The 16,358-nt window shown below is 42.3% G+C and overlaps 1 protein-coding gene across 5 annotated transcripts in view; it reads left to right on the top strand.

The window, feature by feature from the left end:
- TMCO3 (transmembrane and coiled-coil domains 3) overlaps positions 1 to 16,358 on the top strand; it is a 159,769-nt gene that overhangs the window by 18,333 nt on the left and 125,078 nt on the right. For 4 of the 5 annotated variants that reach the window (XM_030201498.1, XM_030201502.1, XM_030201501.1 and 1 more), the window contains one exon: positions 15,187 to 15,349. The gene's annotated coding sequence lies outside the window, so the exon portion shown is untranslated. Of the gene's footprint in view, positions 1 to 15,186; positions 15,350 to 15,532; positions 15,603 to 16,358 lie in introns of all 5 variants that reach the window. The other variant, XM_030201499.1, reaches the window with a different exon arrangement.

Genomic DNA, 16,358 nt, shown 5'->3' with positions numbered 1-16,358 from the left:
AAAGTCTCCAATGATCTGTTCCTGGCCAGATCCAAAGGTCTCTATTCTATCCTCATCCTTCTCGATCTATCTGCTGCTTTTGACACTGTTGATCACAGCCTGCTCCTTGATACGCTGTCCTCACTTGGATTTCAGGGCTCTGTTCTTTCCTGGTTTTCTTCTTATCTCTCCCAGCGTACCTTTAGAGTGTATACTCTAGTGGATCCTCTTCTACTTCTATCCTACTGTCAGTTGGTGTACCTCAGGGATCTGTCCTGGGACCTCTTCTTTTCTCCATCTATATTTCTTCCCTTGGTACTCTGATCTCATCCCATGGTTTTCAGTATCATCTTTATGCTGATGACTCCCAGATCTACCTCTCCACACCAGAAATCTCAGCCGAAATCCAGGCCAAAGTATCAGCCTGCCTGTCTGACATTGCTGCCTGGATGTCTCAGCGCCATCTGAAACTAAACATGACCAAGACTGAGCTTCTCATCTTTCCCGCTAAACCAACCTCTCCTCCTCCCCCATCTACTGAGGAAATTCCAGACAGCCCAGAACACTGCTGCGAGACTCATCTTAGGCAAATCGCGCATGGTTCCTGCGTAGCCCCTACGTTTTAATCTACACTGGCTACCTGTAAGAGAACGAATCGCATTCAAGATCTGCACTTTGACACATAAAATAATCTACGGATTAGCACCGGAATACGTGATTCCTTTAATAGATCTCCCTCCAAGAAATGCCATCACAACAGCACGCACCTTTCTACAGCTACACAGTGGCGTAGCAGGGAGGGCTGCCACCCGGGGCGGGGCGGTTCGCCGTTGCACTCCCCCTCCCCCCCCCCGGGTGCAGCATGATGACACCCCCCTCCCCCCCCCCCAACGACAAGCTCCCGCACCCTACCTTTAAAAAGAATATCGGGAGGCAAGGCGCAGTGCCTCGCGCCTGCCCTGCACGTAAAAGAAATGTGGACCGTCGGGTCTTCTCTCGCTCTGTCTGTCCCGCCCTTGTGGAAATAGGAAGTTGCGTCAACGGAGGGCAGGACAGATAGAGTGAGGGAAGACCCGACGGTCCACATTTCTTTTACGTGCAGGGCAGGCGTGAGGCGCTGCACCTCACCTCCCGATATGCTTTTTAAAGGTAGGGGGGGTGTCGACTCGCTGAGGTGGGGGGAGCTGGCAGGGAGCACCCCCCCCCCCCCCTGAGCTGACACCCGGGGCGGACTGCCCCTCCCGCCCCCACCTTGCTACGCCACTGCAACTACATTACCCACCTTGCAGGGGTGTTAAGCACAAACTTCTTTTTGCCTCTACTTTCCACTACTCCAGCCCGAAGACTTGGAATGCTCTTCCCCTGTACCTAAAATCGCAAGCTGAACACCATCTTTTCAAGAAGCTGCTGAAAACGTTCCTTTTTGAAAGAGTGTATTCCATCTGAAATTCTGCTGTTTAGCCATCATAATTGCTGCTAGCGTTTTATCCTTATTCTACTGTAATATTCATGTGTTGTATCTCTTTACTTTGTAATTCATGGAAGCCACATTGTGCCTGCATTTGTGGGAAAATGTGGGGTAGAAATGAACCATAAATAAGATAGTGACCTGACCTGTTGTCAAGTCTCAAATTGAAAGAGAAATGGAGACGAACATCATCTTCCTTTTTCACAGAAATAAATCCTAACTGAATGTGTGTGGTATGGATAGGCCAGGCTAGACTGTGGTGTAGATGGGCTGTGAGTGGAGAGGGGAGAAAGGTGAAGAAAAGTGAGGTAGAATAAATTGATTGGGATGAGTTGGAGTTGGGTTGGGAATGAAGAGAGAGTGGTGGGACATTCAGTGCTTCCTTAGCTCTTCTTTTAGTCAGTGTGTGCACTACCTGTTGTGCTCTATGTCTAAATATAGACTGGCCAGTTGAGTCCATGACCCTGCCGTGCTTTGTTTTCTGTTTTACAGACATGGTAATGTGTGCCAAGTTGAGCACCCTCAATCATTTTGAAAAGTTGGCTACTAGGGATCTGGGAGGGTTATGGGTGAAAATGGAGCGTGGCCAGCTAGCACACAGGATGTTGATGCAAGCTAACTGTCAGGCTGCTGGTCACGAGTGGTTGCACTTAACACTAATGGTCAATCTGTTAAATAAGGAGCGATCATCCTTATTTTGCAGACTGACCCCTAGTGATAGTACTTTCAGGCTACTACTGGGGGGTCAGAGCTAACAGTTTGAAGCCCAGATTCCGCTGGGCAGGCACAGAGGGGGGACCACTCCTGCCCCATACACTAGACTACCAGAGAGAACCTGGGTAAGTTGGGGTTTTTTTTTGGGGGGGGGAGGAAGGTGAGATGGGGTGGGTTGATTCTTGAGTAAGGAGAGGGATTTATCTTTTGGGAGGGGCTTGTCTTGGTGGGGGTGGATTCGAGTGGAGGGGTTTATCAGAGAAGGGCTTCACTTAGAAGAGGTGGCTTTTTTACTTTGGTATGGGCAGTACTAAAGGCATCTGTTACACATCACCAAATAATGCTGGTTCACCTATACTATATGCTGATACATGTAACACACCTACTATGTGGTAAGTACAGTGCACTTGCCAATCATGCCCTGACATTTGCCATACAGGCTTTGCACTTCACATTAAGTTTTATTTTTAAGGTACAGTAAGTGCAAAAACTTACCACACTTTAGTAAACATGCCCCTTCAATTGTAAGCTCTCTAAGGATAGAGAAATACATAGTGAACCTGAATGTAACTCATCTTGAGCTACTACTGAAAGGCATGTGCTAAATCCAAAATATTTTCCCTTTTTTTGTTGGTATTGATTTATAGAAATGGAAAAAAAATCACTCTAAATAAGAGAGCTAGAACAGATCAACAATCCAAATGATAGCAAATCACCAAAACCTGATATTGATCACACCAGAGTTTTTAGGGAACTCGAATATGAAATTACAGTGCCTTGCAGTGTGGTAAAAAAATTATTTTCACATTCTGTTGCCTAAAAAATGCTATTCAAAATACTTGAAAGCAAGAGTGTGTTTCACTGATGTGCACAACATACTATGCACTTACAAAGTGAAAACATTTATAGAAGTATTCAAAACGAGGTCAAGAATAAGAAACCAAAAAAACTTGATTGCATAAATCTTCACATGCTGTTGTAGCAGACCCAAATTAGTTCGAGTTCAGAAGATTTGTCTTAAGGATCATAATGTTACATAGAGCCAAGGCCGATGCCACAACTAGAGTGGTAGGAGACTATTGTCTCCTCTCCCCTCCTTCCATCTTGTGTCCAAAATCTCCCCCCTTCCAGGACCCTGCTGCCCTGTCTCTGACTAGACAAGGGCTGAAGTTGCATCCAACCTTTTAATGTAGACCTGTGCTCAAGTAGGCACATCCTGCGTGCCCCCCGCCCTTGGTCTGTAATTCCATTGTTGAAGGGAGGTGTGACATAACAGTGTTTGAGCATGGGCCTCTGTTAAAAGGCCAAGCTGATTTCAAGTTCAGTCTGGGTCCAGGAAGAGGTAGGGTAGCAAAAAGGGGGAAGATGCTGGACATGAGGTGAGAGTAGGGCAAGGGAAAGGAGATGCCGACTTGGTTTGGAGGTATGGAGGGGAAAGTGGATGCTGACCTGAAGAGTGTAGGAAGGAGAAGGAGAGATGCTGGACTGTTTAGGGGGGGGGGGGGGGGGCCTTGAGCCTCCCGTTTTGTGGGAGATGCATGGCTGAAAATTCACCTCATGGCCTGGCATTGCATAGAGCCTCCCCTTTATTTGAGCTGATTCAAACATTCATGGGTAAAGACTGAAGCAAAGACCTAAAAATGCTGAATACAGCAACTGAAAGCTCCAGGATAGTTAATCAGAGGACAGATTGGGGAAAGGCTATCAGAAAATGTCAGTGTGTTTGAATATCCCTTGGGGCATGTATCAGGCCCACTATTGTAAAGTGGAAACAGTTTGAGGCTGCATGTTGGTGATGCCAATCAGGCCACCCATCCAAATGAAGTAGCTTTGTGTTAAGGAAATTGTTGAAGAGTGTCACTGTGAAGCTTAAGATTACTTTGAAAGAACTACCAAGGTTTTGGGCTAAAACTGGGGAATATTTTCACTGTTCAGCAATTTCAAGTTTGCTTTACAAAATATGGCCTTTATGGGAAGGTGGCAAGAAGGAAGAGAGCTGAAAAAAAGTCATATGATGTGTTGTATAGCATATGCAGGAAAACACTTAAGGTACACTGCTTACTTATGGAGTAGATTTTGCAGTCTGATGAGATAAAAGGGGAGCTCTTCTGATTCAATGCTGAATAATATGTGGGGCATAAAACATAGCATATAGCCCTGCTAATACCATCCCTTTAGTAAAGCATGGCGGCAGCATTATGTTGTGGAGATGCTTTGTAACAGTGAGGACAGGGAGACTTAAAAGGATCGAGGGAAAGGTAGGTGGTGGTGCAGTTCATGGAGGAAAATCTGTTTCAGGTCTGGGACTTGGCAGAAGTTGCCTTTTAGTGGATAAATGATCCTATGCACAAAGCAAATGGAATGGCTCAGTAAGAAAAAAAAAAAAGTGAATACTCTCAACTGGCCTAGTCAAAGCTGAGACTGAATCCAGTAGGAAAATTTGTGGCAAGAATTGAAAGCTGGAGTCCATAGATGGTACCCAAGCAACTTAAAAAGCTTGAAAAAAAGCTTGAGCTGTTCTGCCAAAAAGAATGAGCAAAAACTGCACCATCCCACTGGGCAACTTATGGCTGTTTCGTTAATTGCTATTAAGCCCTTTTGGTTTCCTGTTCTTAATTACTTTTTAAATAGTTCTACAGTTCTTTTATGCTGAAAATGTATCATATGATGTGTAGATCAGAAAAACAAACTCATAAGTTAATGCATTTTGAATTGTATTTTTAAACTGGAAGGTATGAAAATTATACTAGGATTTATTTCTAAGTTACTGTACAATTCCACAGGCTACATATTACCAGTTTAAGATCAGTCCTCTGGTGCAGTTGCGGACTTTAATGGAGAGTAGCAAACTCCATGTACCTCTAATGGAAACTACTTTTTAGGAAGTGTGTTAGCCATGTGTGCTGGGTTCCTCATAAATATCCCTTTCATGGCCCTTTTCATCCCTCTGATGGATGTTGAAAATTTGATGTGAATAGGACACAACACACAAACTTAGAGGGACACCCCAAAGGCAAAATAGGAGAATGTAGTGTTAAAATTGCTGGATATATGGATAAACATGGCTTACTGGGGAAGAGCTGACATGGATTTAGCAGAGAGAAGTTTGCCTTGCTTATCAGTGCTTTTGAGGTATAAATTTAAGGATGGGCTGTAAGTTGCAATGACGTATTGTATTTTGCTACCAATGAGAACAAGCAGAAAACTCATTTGTTTTGTCGTTTGCTGATAATAGTGTGCACATTGGAAATAATGCTTGCTATTTCTTAATAGTGGAACAACCATGCAACCTCAAAGTCGGGGGAAAGAGCCTCTTTTTGAAATAGTGAACCCTATTATTAAAACCTGTCAAAATGGCCAGAAAACCCCAAGTAAAACAAAACAATTTGCTTAAACATGGAAAATGACACAACAAAATTTTCTGGCTGCCATTCCATAGTATAAATAAGGACGTGGATAAATATGAGCTGGTTGATAGTGTATCTGGATTTTGAGAAGGCACTTAACAAAGTTCCTCATAACAGACCTATTTATAGGTTAGTAACTGGTTTAAAAATAGGACACAGAAGAAGTAGTCCAGCTTTTTTCCCAGCAGAGAGGTAAATAGTGGAACTAGTATGTTTTAGCTAGCTGCTTTCTTTTTTTTCCAGATCATTGAGGAAGGTGATTTGAATTTGCAGATAATGCAAAATTATTGAAAGTAATTAGAGGACTTGCAGGAAGACCATTGGAGACTGGGAAACCGGGCATCTGTAAATTTATAAATATGGACAAGTGCAAAGTGATGCTAATAGGGAAAAATAATCTTAATTATATATACAGAGTGCTGTGTTTTTATTGGGTGTTTCCTTTCAGGAAAGGGACTATGAAGTTATTGTGAACAATATGTTTAAATCCTAAGCTCAGTATATAGCTGGAATCCAAAAAAGCAAAGAAAGGGTATAGAGAAATTTACTGGTACTTAAAATGTAATTCTAGTTTTCTGTGGATTTATGTATATTGATTTCAGATTTGATATAGTATGTATGCAGGAAAACATTCTGATACTTTTTTTTTTCAACGTAGTAAAGAGTTTATTGTATGTTTTTGCATAGTTTAGGGTTAATGTTGAGGAATTTGAGCATGTATTTTTATGCAGTCAAGGTGTACAGATAAAACAGCAACTTTAACTAATATACACACACACACTAAACTAAGGGCCCTGCTGAAGTCTTGGAGGCCGCACTTGTAAGTCTCGGCGGCCATTTTGAAGCACAAACCGGCAGCGCCAGCGGGGGAGAGTCAGCACTGGCAGCGGGCAGGCAAGACTGCCTACCCCAAAGAATTCAAAGAGTCAGATCGGTGACGTGAGGGACCGGATCTGGAGGGAGGGAGGAGAATTCGCCGAACAACTCAGGAGGGGGTGGCAGGGGAGAGAAGGGAGTTGCTGGGCATTTGTGGATGGAGAGGAGAGAAGGGTCGCTGGGTATGGGTGCATGCAGGGCAGGGGAGAGGAGGGTCACTGCTGGACATAGGTGGATGGAGGGCAGGGGAAAGGAGGGTCGCTGGGTATGGGTGCATGCAGGGCAGGGGAGAGAAGGGTCGCTGGGTATGGGTGCATGCAGGGCAGCAGGGGAGAGGAGGGTCACTGCTGGACATGGGTGGATGGAGGGCAGGGGAAAGGAGGGTCACTGGGTATGGGTGCATGCTGGGCAGCGGAGAGGAGGGTCACTGCTGGGCATGGGTGGATGGAGGGCAGGGGAAAGGAGGGTCACTGGGTATGGGTGCATGCTGGGCATGGGTGCATGCAGAGAAGGGGAGAGGAGGGTAACTGGATATGGGTGGATGGAGGGCAGGGGAGAGGAGGGTCACTGGGTATGGGTGCATGGAGAGCAGGGGAGAGGAGGGTCGCTGGGTGCATGCAGGGCAGGGGAGAGAAGGGTCACTGGACATGGGTGGATGGAGGGCAGGGGGAGAGAAGGGTCGCTGGACATGGGTGGATGGAGGGCAGGGGAGAGGAGGGGAGAGAGAAGAAATGCTGGACATGGATGGAGGGGAGGGAAGAGTGAGGAAGGAGATGAGATGAGGGGAAAAGGAAGAGAAGAACTGCACATGGATAAAGAAAATAGGCAGAAGCTGAGGACCAGAAATGAAGAAGAAAGGAGGAAAGGAAAGAAATAAATGGAAAGGAAGCCCTGGAAACAGAAGTTAAGAGGACAGATAGCAGCAGAATCGGATACTGGGCCAGCATGATCAGAAAAACATTCACCAGACAACAAAGGTAGAAAAAAATAATTTTATTTTCATTATAGTGTTTGGAATATGGTCACTTTGAGAATCAGGTGCTCAACATTAAAAGTTTATATTTATTTACTTATTTATGGCATTTTATTGCACATTAAACATGAATTAGATTGGAACCTGGGATCATTTAATTTTTTTTTTTCCTGGAGTAATGCATTGTCCCCCCCCCCCCCCCCCCCCGGCTCTCTCCCCGGCTATAGCCAGCTCTGCAATTTGGGGGGGGGGGGGTTGCAGAGGGGGACCGGGGAGAGAGCCTGTTGTTAAACATTTACCAGCACACCACTGACTGTACTACCATTCCCCAGAAAACAGAAAGGCAGACGATCCACAAACTCCAAGATGGAAAAGATAAAAGCAGATCGGTGATAGGTGTATATGGACTTTTATTAATGCAAATAACAAACTCTTTACATCTCCCGACACTGGCCGTGTTTCACCCACAAGGGCTGCCAAATAATAAATTATATTAAAACAGTAAAACAATGAAATAAAAATCAAACTCCATATAAAATAAATACTAAATAATGAATAATAGTAAAAACATTGATAGATACACAGAAACACAGCTAGTGTCGGGCGATGTAAGGAGTTTGTTATTTGGTGATAGGTGTATATGGGCTTTTAGTAATGCAATCTACCATTCCCCAGGATAGAATGAACAGACAGATGAAGAAATGTTTACAGAAATTATGAAAGCTGGCAAATTGGGCAATAATAATGGGTGATTTCAATTGTGTGTGGAGGAGTAGCCTAGTGGGTAGTGCAGCGGACTTTGATCCTGGGGAACTAGGTTTGATTCCCTCTGCAGCTCCTTGTGACTCTGGGCAAGTCGCTTAGCCCTCCATTTCCACAGGTACAAATAAGTACCTGTATATACTATGTAAACCGCTTTGAATGTAGTTGCAAAAACCACAGAAAAGCAGTATATCGAGCCTCATTCCCTACCTCAATATTGACTAGATAAATGTTACATCAGGGAGTACTAGGGAAATGTAATAAATGACTGTTTCTTGAAGGAACTGACAAGAGGGGGAGCTATTTTAGATCTGGTCCTTGGTGGAATGCAAGGCATGGTATGAGTGGTAATGGTGTTGGATCCACTGGGAAACAGTGATCATAACATGATCAAATTTGAACTGATATCTGTAGTAAAGTCGCTAAGGAAATCTACTAAAGCAGCATTTAATTTTTGAAAGAGCAGCTATGACAAAATGAGGAAAATATTTAAAAAGAAACTAAAGGGATCGGCCACAAATCAGGCATGAATGTTGTTTTAAAATACCATCGCGGAAGCCCAGACCAGGTATATTCCATGTTTTAACAAAGGTAGAAAGATGAGCAAATGACAGCCAGCATGGTAAAAAAAAAAAGGTGAAGTTAAAGAAGTCTATTGGAGCTAAAAGAACATTCTTCAAAGAATGGAAAAAGGATCTGAATAAAGAAAATAAGAAGCAATGTAAGTACTGCCAAGCTTAGATACAAAGCACTTGCCACAGAGACAAAACGTCATAGTAACACCTTTTTCAGGTACATCAGTAGCAGAAGGCCTGAGAGGGAATCCGTGAGACAAAAGGAAGCAAAAGGGGCGCTCGGAGGAAATGGCCATAGCAGAGAGATTAAATGAATGCTAGGCTTCGTATAAGAGATCTACCTGTACTGGAAATGGTTTTCAAGAGTGATGATGCGGAGGAACTGAAAGGAAATCTCTGTGAATCTGGAAGATGTACCGAGCCAAATCGACAAGTTAAAGAGTAATAAATCACCTGGACTAGTTGGCATGCTTCCAAGGATACTGAAAGAATTCAAACATGAAATTGCTGATCTGCTTTTAAGTGATTTGTATCCTGTCATCAATAGAAATCAAACAAAATAAAACATGGAAAATAAAATAAGATGATATCTTTTTTATTGGACATAACTTAATACATTTCTTTTTTTTATTTATTTAGTTAGTTAGTTTTAACAATTTACAAGAATATACATCTTGTATCAGGAAAAACAGAGATAGTAATAGTCAAATAAAGAATTCTCTTCCATAAATCAAACAGTTATACATCATAATTTCTACTCTTCCTTAGACCACTACATGTGGGGGGTTAGTCTTTTAACCAGGAGAACATAAGATATATATAATAAAGAAAAATGGCCTGACTCATATTCTACCCTCTTTTTCCCATGTTAACAGTATGTTCAAACTATGCTGGGTTTACATTGGAAAGCTTTTTCTGTTCCAGAAAAAACTTTAACTGATCTGGTTCAAAAAAAGACATATTTTACATTCAAATATTTAATTAAACATTTACATGGGTATGCCAGCAAAAAAGTGGCTCCTAGTGCCCTGGTTTCTTCCCTCCATGATAGAAATAATTTTCTCTTATCCTGTGTAGTCTTTGTAACATCCGGAAATATCCAAAGCCTTGAGCCACAGAAAGTCTTCTTAGAATTCTTAAAGTATAGTTTTAATAATTAATTCTTATCGTGCTCGAAGACAAAAGAAATTAGAAGTGTTTGACACTGACAAAGACTGTTCCAAGAATGCTGTTAAATCTTGTAAACTATGTCCAACTTCAACTTGAGTTTCTTCCCTCAATTCCCCCTGACTTTTCTTTTGCAAGGAAATGTAAAAAATGTTTGCTCAATGGAGGTATAAGTGAGGGGGAATATTGTAGAACCTCAATTAGATATTTTCGAAATAGTTCCATTGGGGCAATACCATCTACCAATGGGAAATTCAAAATCCTTAGATTAAAACGTTTATTATAGTTTTCAATTTGTTCTATTTTCCTCATCATCAACGTTTTATCTTTTATTAAAGTCGTATTAACTGCTTTCAGCGTTGTTAAATCTGTTTCAACTGACTCAAACTTTGCTGTATACTCAGTTTTTACTTTCTCCACTATATCTGTCAAGGTATTTACTTTACTCACTAGAAGTCTGGTCTCCTGGGCAGTATTCGTCACTATTTTTGTCAGGCCCTGAATAGCCTTCCAAATTGTATCCAGCGTTACCACCGGTGGAGTAGATAACTCCAAAGATAATTCCTCTGCTCGTTCTGGTGTGGCGCCATCGTCTTCGGGCCTGTCTCCGTCGCCTTCCGATGAGATCAGGTCCTACGTCCTCCCTCTCTCATGAGCAGGACACGGCGGGGTGTTAAACTCCGGCGGTGAAAGAGATGTTTCAACAGCCTGGAATGGCGTCGCTCCTTCAGCATCATTCTTTAGGGCAGCTCGTGACAAAGCGATCCAGCGTTGCTTGGAGAGGCGTAGAGGTGAGGAGCACCGACGGCGTATTCCTCACCACACCTTTTCTGTTAGTGTGAGGCATTAGGTTTCTCTCCGATATGTAAATACTAAGAAAGAGAATAACATCCAGCGCCACCAGAGCGTTCAGCCTCGAGTGTGAGTCAATACATTTCTTGATTAGCTTTCGAAGGTTGCCCTTCTTCGTCAGATCGGAAATAAGCAAATGTGCTAGCTGACAGTATATATAAGTGAAGCATCCAAGCCTTTCATTGACAGTCTAATAGGGTGGGTGGGAGGTATGCATGGGGACATCAAAGCATTCAATTGATAGTCTAACAGGATGGGTGTGGGTAGTTGAGGGGAGGGTGAGAAACAGAGAAATACAACTTTATGGTTTATAAGATCCTTGTTAAGTCCTGTCTGTTGGGTGTCAAAATAGTCAATCATTCTGACTTCAAAGGTCTTACGTTCCTGTGTTGTTTTAAAGTTACCTTTCAGGATTCTCACTGTGAAATCACTGGTACAGTGTCCTGGTCCTGTAAAGTGCTGACCAACAGGGGTGTGAGCCCTACTGGCATCAGTATTGTTCATGTGATGTCTATGTAAATTGAATCTTGTCTTAAGCATCTGGCCTGTTTCTCCAATATAGCATCCTTCGTTACATTTTTTACACTGAATGATATATACCACATTGGAAGATGAGCAAGTGAAAGATTCCTTTATGTTGAATATCGTCCAGGGGTGATCAGGAAATTACAGACTGGTAAGTCTGATTTCAGTGCCAGGCAAAATAGTGAAAACTCTTATAAAGAATAAAATTACAGAACACGTAGACAAACATGGTTTATTGGTACAGTCAGCATGGGTTCAGCCAAGGGAAGTCTTGCCTTATCAATTTGCTTCATTTGTTTGAAGGCGCAAATAAACATGTCGATAAAGGTGAGCCGGTTGATGTATTGTATCTAGATGTTCAGAAAGCTTTTGACAAAGTTCCTCATGAGAGACTTCTGAGAAAATTTAAAAAGTCATGAGGTAAGAGGTATTGTCCTTCTGTGGATTAGGAATCTGTTATTGGACAGAAAGCAGAGGGTAGGTCAAATGGCCATTTCTGTCAATGGAGGAAAGTGAATAGTGGAGTGCCGCAGGGATTTCTACTGGGACTGGTGCTATTTAATATATTTATAAATGATCTGGAAATCAAAACGATGAGTGCACAAAACTATTCAAAGGTGTTAAAACACATGTGAACTGTGAAAAAGTGCAGGAAGACCTAGGAAATTGGAAGACTGGGCATCCGAATGGCAGATGAATTAGAAGAGGAGCAACCAAAATGATAAAGGGGATGGAACTTCTCCCATATGAAGAAAGGCTAAAGATGTTAGTACTCTTCAGCTTATGAAAGAGATGGCTGAGGGAGGATATGATTGATGTCTACAAAATCCTGTGTAGGGTAGAATGAGTAGAAATGAATTGATTTTTCACTCTTTCAAAAAGTAGAAAGACCAGGGGACATTGAATGAAGTCACATGGAAATACTTTTAAAACAAATAGGAGGAACTATTTTTTCACTCAAAGAATAGTTAAGCTCTGGAACTTGTTGCCAGAGGATGTGGTAGCAGCAGTTAGCATATCTGTCTTTTTAAAAGGTTTGGACAAGTTCCTGGAAGAAAAGTCCATAATCTGTTATTGAGATAGACATGGGGGAAGCCACTGCTTATCCCGGGATTGGTAGCATGGAATGTTGCTACTATTTGGGTTTCTGCTTTGATTGGCCACTGTTGGAAGCAGGATACTGGACTAAATAGGCCATTGGTCTGACTCAGTATACCTTTTTTTTTTTTTTAATCATTTATTTATAATTTTTCATTTTACAAGGGTCACTTGCAAACAGTAATACAGAGATGACTGTACATTAATACAATATTAAAGGAAAACAATCTCAACTAGATAAATGGATTATATACAATCTTTCTCTTTCTTAGACCACAAAATAAATAGGGAGAGTGAAACAAGACAAGGAGATCAATTAAACAACAGTAAACAAGGAAAACGTGGTATTAACCTGATTATCCCCAGTTATTATTTATCTGAATCATTATTCCACAGTGATCGTCTGGTTGGCTTCTTCAAACCCAAGACGGTGTATAGTCAATTAATTTAGTTGGAAACATACTTATTGTCCAATATTAGTGGAAATAATACACTTGATTTCATTTTTTTCTCTTTTAAAACCAGAAATTATTTAACAATACAAACACTTGAATCTCTAATCCAATTCCCACTGATTAAGGTAATCCCAGTTTCACAGGCTTCACTCCTTTTGAATTAATATACTAAGAGGAATCATTTCAGAGGAAAAATATTTGAGTCATACCCGGAACTATGGGAAAACAACAATCTCGATATTAATCATCTATAATAATATTCATTTTGTTCAAATTTTTCTGGTCTATTATCATTTTCAAAATCTTAACCGTTTCCTACTCCTGTAGAACTTCATTTGCTGTATCAATTTTTCATTCTCAAAGGATTCGATTATCCATGTGGCTCACTAATAAGATTATATCTGAAGCAAAATCATTTACTACCACCGCTAGGTCCTGGAGCGCCTTCCAGATGATATTCAATGTAACCTCCACGGGAGCCAAAAACTCCAAGCTGATAGCTCTTGCGGGTTTAGGAGTGGCACCACTGACATGGGTTCAGCTGTAAACGACTTCCGTTTCAGCATACATTCCTAACTCACTCTTCCACTCCTTTGGACATGGTGGTTAAATGACTCGGGAGCGATGAAGTTGTTTCCAGGTCCAAGAGCATCGACGCTCCTTCGCCGGCACTAATCAAAGGACTCATCAACCCAGTCATCTGTGGGCAGCTCGTCGCTTAGCGGTCCCACACTTGCTGCACAGGGGACAAAACGCTGGTCATCGGCGGCTGACCCCCCATTGTCCCCTTCCTCTCAGTTAAGGTAACTGCAAATTCAGAGAGGAAATTTCAAGTAAACAAAGACAGAACTTCAGAGGACAGCTGGGCCGTTGAGCGTACGAGTTTCAGGTCACCATCTTTCCACTCTCCCTAGTTTGGGACACTCTTTGTCTGGTTTCTCCTCAGAGGCCTGTCTGATATGGGTAACCCTTCAGCATAGCCCTCTGAGTCATTGAAACACAGAAGCCCCTCCCCCACTACAAGGTGGTGTCCCTTCGGAGGGGAGTATGCCTATTCTTAAGATACATTCATGTCTGGCTAGGTGTCCTCTTTATAAAATTACCCTGTATCTCTCATGTTTGAATTATGGACATTGTTTGAATCTGGCTTGTCTTGTCATTTGTAAATAACAGAGAGGAAGCGATGAACAAAGTACACAGGAGGTTCTAGTGTGAAGATAATTATGATGGCAATGAGAAGCTACTCACCATGACTCTCCCCACCCCCCATCTGTTCATGACCACAAATGCAAGATTTACTCGGATTCTAACATGTAGGGAGAAAGCCAAAATCAGATATGCCATTTTATGCTCTGCATCCACTTTGCACAGTATTCTGTAAACCTTCCATTGAAAGTATTTTCCAAACAACAACGGAAGATTGTATAAGCTTTGAAAGCATTAGGTGGCTTCTCTTCAGACTCTGCCCGCATGGCTTTACAAGTTCTCCAACAAATTGTTATGGCTATTTGCACAGGGATTACATACTGCTCTGAGCCATCCCATACCCCAAACTTCCTAAACTATTCCTCCAGATTAAATCAGAGTTTTATCTTAGCTTTAGAATGCTGCAGAGCTTTAAATTTGAGAGTTGTAAGTGGTGAACTTCTTTGGCATGGTTTAGAAAGATCACTCATTTATGTCATAACTTATGAAAAGATAAGTTTCAAGTCCAAGAAAGAACACTGATCATGGAAGCCGGCAATAGCCAGCCGTCTCTTTTTCATGTTGCTACTGCCACTGCTGCATTGCCAGGGATTGCCTTATTGGTGTCCTCCTGAAAGTGGTGGGGGAGTCTATACGTAGTTGTCAATGGCCAGGCCCATGGCCTGTCGAATGGTATTGATTATGGGGTTCGTTGATCTGGGCTTGAAATCAGGCTTTGACATAAAGGAAAGGGAGGGGGCACTTATGCTGCTGCCATGATGATGAGCACTGGCCAGGCTGCCTCTGTTTCTAGTCCTGGGGTCTTGGATCTTATGTGTATAATGGATAGCAGACAATGCAGCCTGAGCTGGTGCCATTAATAATGATTTACTCTTTGCAAGTAGCATGATGTGTCTTGTAAAGTGTGCTGCCACAGCCTGCCTTCTCAGTGAATGTCTGTAGTGACTGCTTACCAGTCATTTTCAAAAGAAGAAAGTGAGTTGGTACTTGTCACCAACTGCTGCTGGCAATGCAGTCAAGTCCTAAGGACAAAACCGTTGGTGACAAACTCAGCATTCTGAAGAACCATTCATAATTTGATGGGTGTGCTGCATATTATACTGTTTTTTTTTTTCTGTTTTTGGATCAGGTATTCCTAAGGCGTGCTGCTGTCCAAGTGCAGAGGGAGGGTGGGGCTGCTATGTGAGTCATGAAACTGCTGCTGTTCCTTGTCCCATTCCAAGGCAGCGTGAGATGGTTCTGCAGAAGATCATTGTAATAGGTGTGCAGCAGCTGCAAGTATGAAGACCTATGTAAGAATTCTTTCTCGTTTACTTTAAATATATATATACAGTGTCTGAATCTTCAGGAATATGTATTAGAAAGTAGCAAAAAGTTAATAGCATTTTGGTAAACGGTTACTTTCAAAATAGCTTTTAGTGTACAGTTCTAATTTTTTCCATTATTTTAATAATGTGATCTTTCTGAGTTTTTAGAAGAAAAATGTAGAGAGAGCTTTGGTACTTGATTGGGACTGAGTCCTGGTAAGATGAAGCTCATACAAAGGTATGGTGTTAATAGAAAATATTTGTTAAAAATTTAATTTTACATTCTCCAGAGGATATTTACAGGACAATTCATGCTAGAGAAAAGTTAGAGAATGGTGAATGAATGAGATTATAATTTACAGGAGTGATTAGCTAGTAGATGGACAGACTACTGTATATATGAGAATATAAACCAAGGTAAGTTTCCCCCCCCCCCCCCCTAAAATGGTTGGCGGGGGTGGGGGGGAGAGAGAACGGTTGACTTTGAATATAAACTGAGAGTTTATATTCCTCTGTCCCCCGTGGTTCTCTCATCCTCACCTCCACCCCCACCACCACCCCCATGGTGTCTGGCATTTCTCTCCTTACTTGCTTTTCACTGGTTGGCTGATGCCAACATAAAAATCATCACATTCAGCAAGTGTGGGTCCATTCTCAAGGCCTACTGGTTCCATCCCCCCTCCAAAACTTTGAACAGGACTGTTCGGAGAGGGCAGGAGTCGGTAGGCCTTGAGCATGCATAGATGCTTAATGGCTCACTGGCCAACTGTGATTTTTGTGTCGGCAAAAATCACAGTTGGCCGGTGAGCCATTAAGCATCTATGCATGCTCAAGGCCTACCGACTCCTGCCCTCTCCGAACAGTCCTGTTCAAAGTTTTGGAGGGGGGATGGAACCAGTAGGCCTTGAGAATGGACCCACACTTGCTGATTGTGATGATTTTTATGTTGGCATCGGTTGATCCGGGAGAGGAATGTAAGGAGAGAAATGCCAGA

The sequence above is a fragment of the Microcaecilia unicolor genome, chromosome 4 (assembly GCF_901765095.1).
Source record: "Microcaecilia unicolor chromosome 4, aMicUni1.1, whole genome shotgun sequence".
Taxonomy (NCBI): domain Eukaryota; kingdom Metazoa; phylum Chordata; class Amphibia; order Gymnophiona; family Siphonopidae; genus Microcaecilia; species Microcaecilia unicolor.
This window is presented reverse-complemented; position numbering and strand designations above follow the sequence as displayed.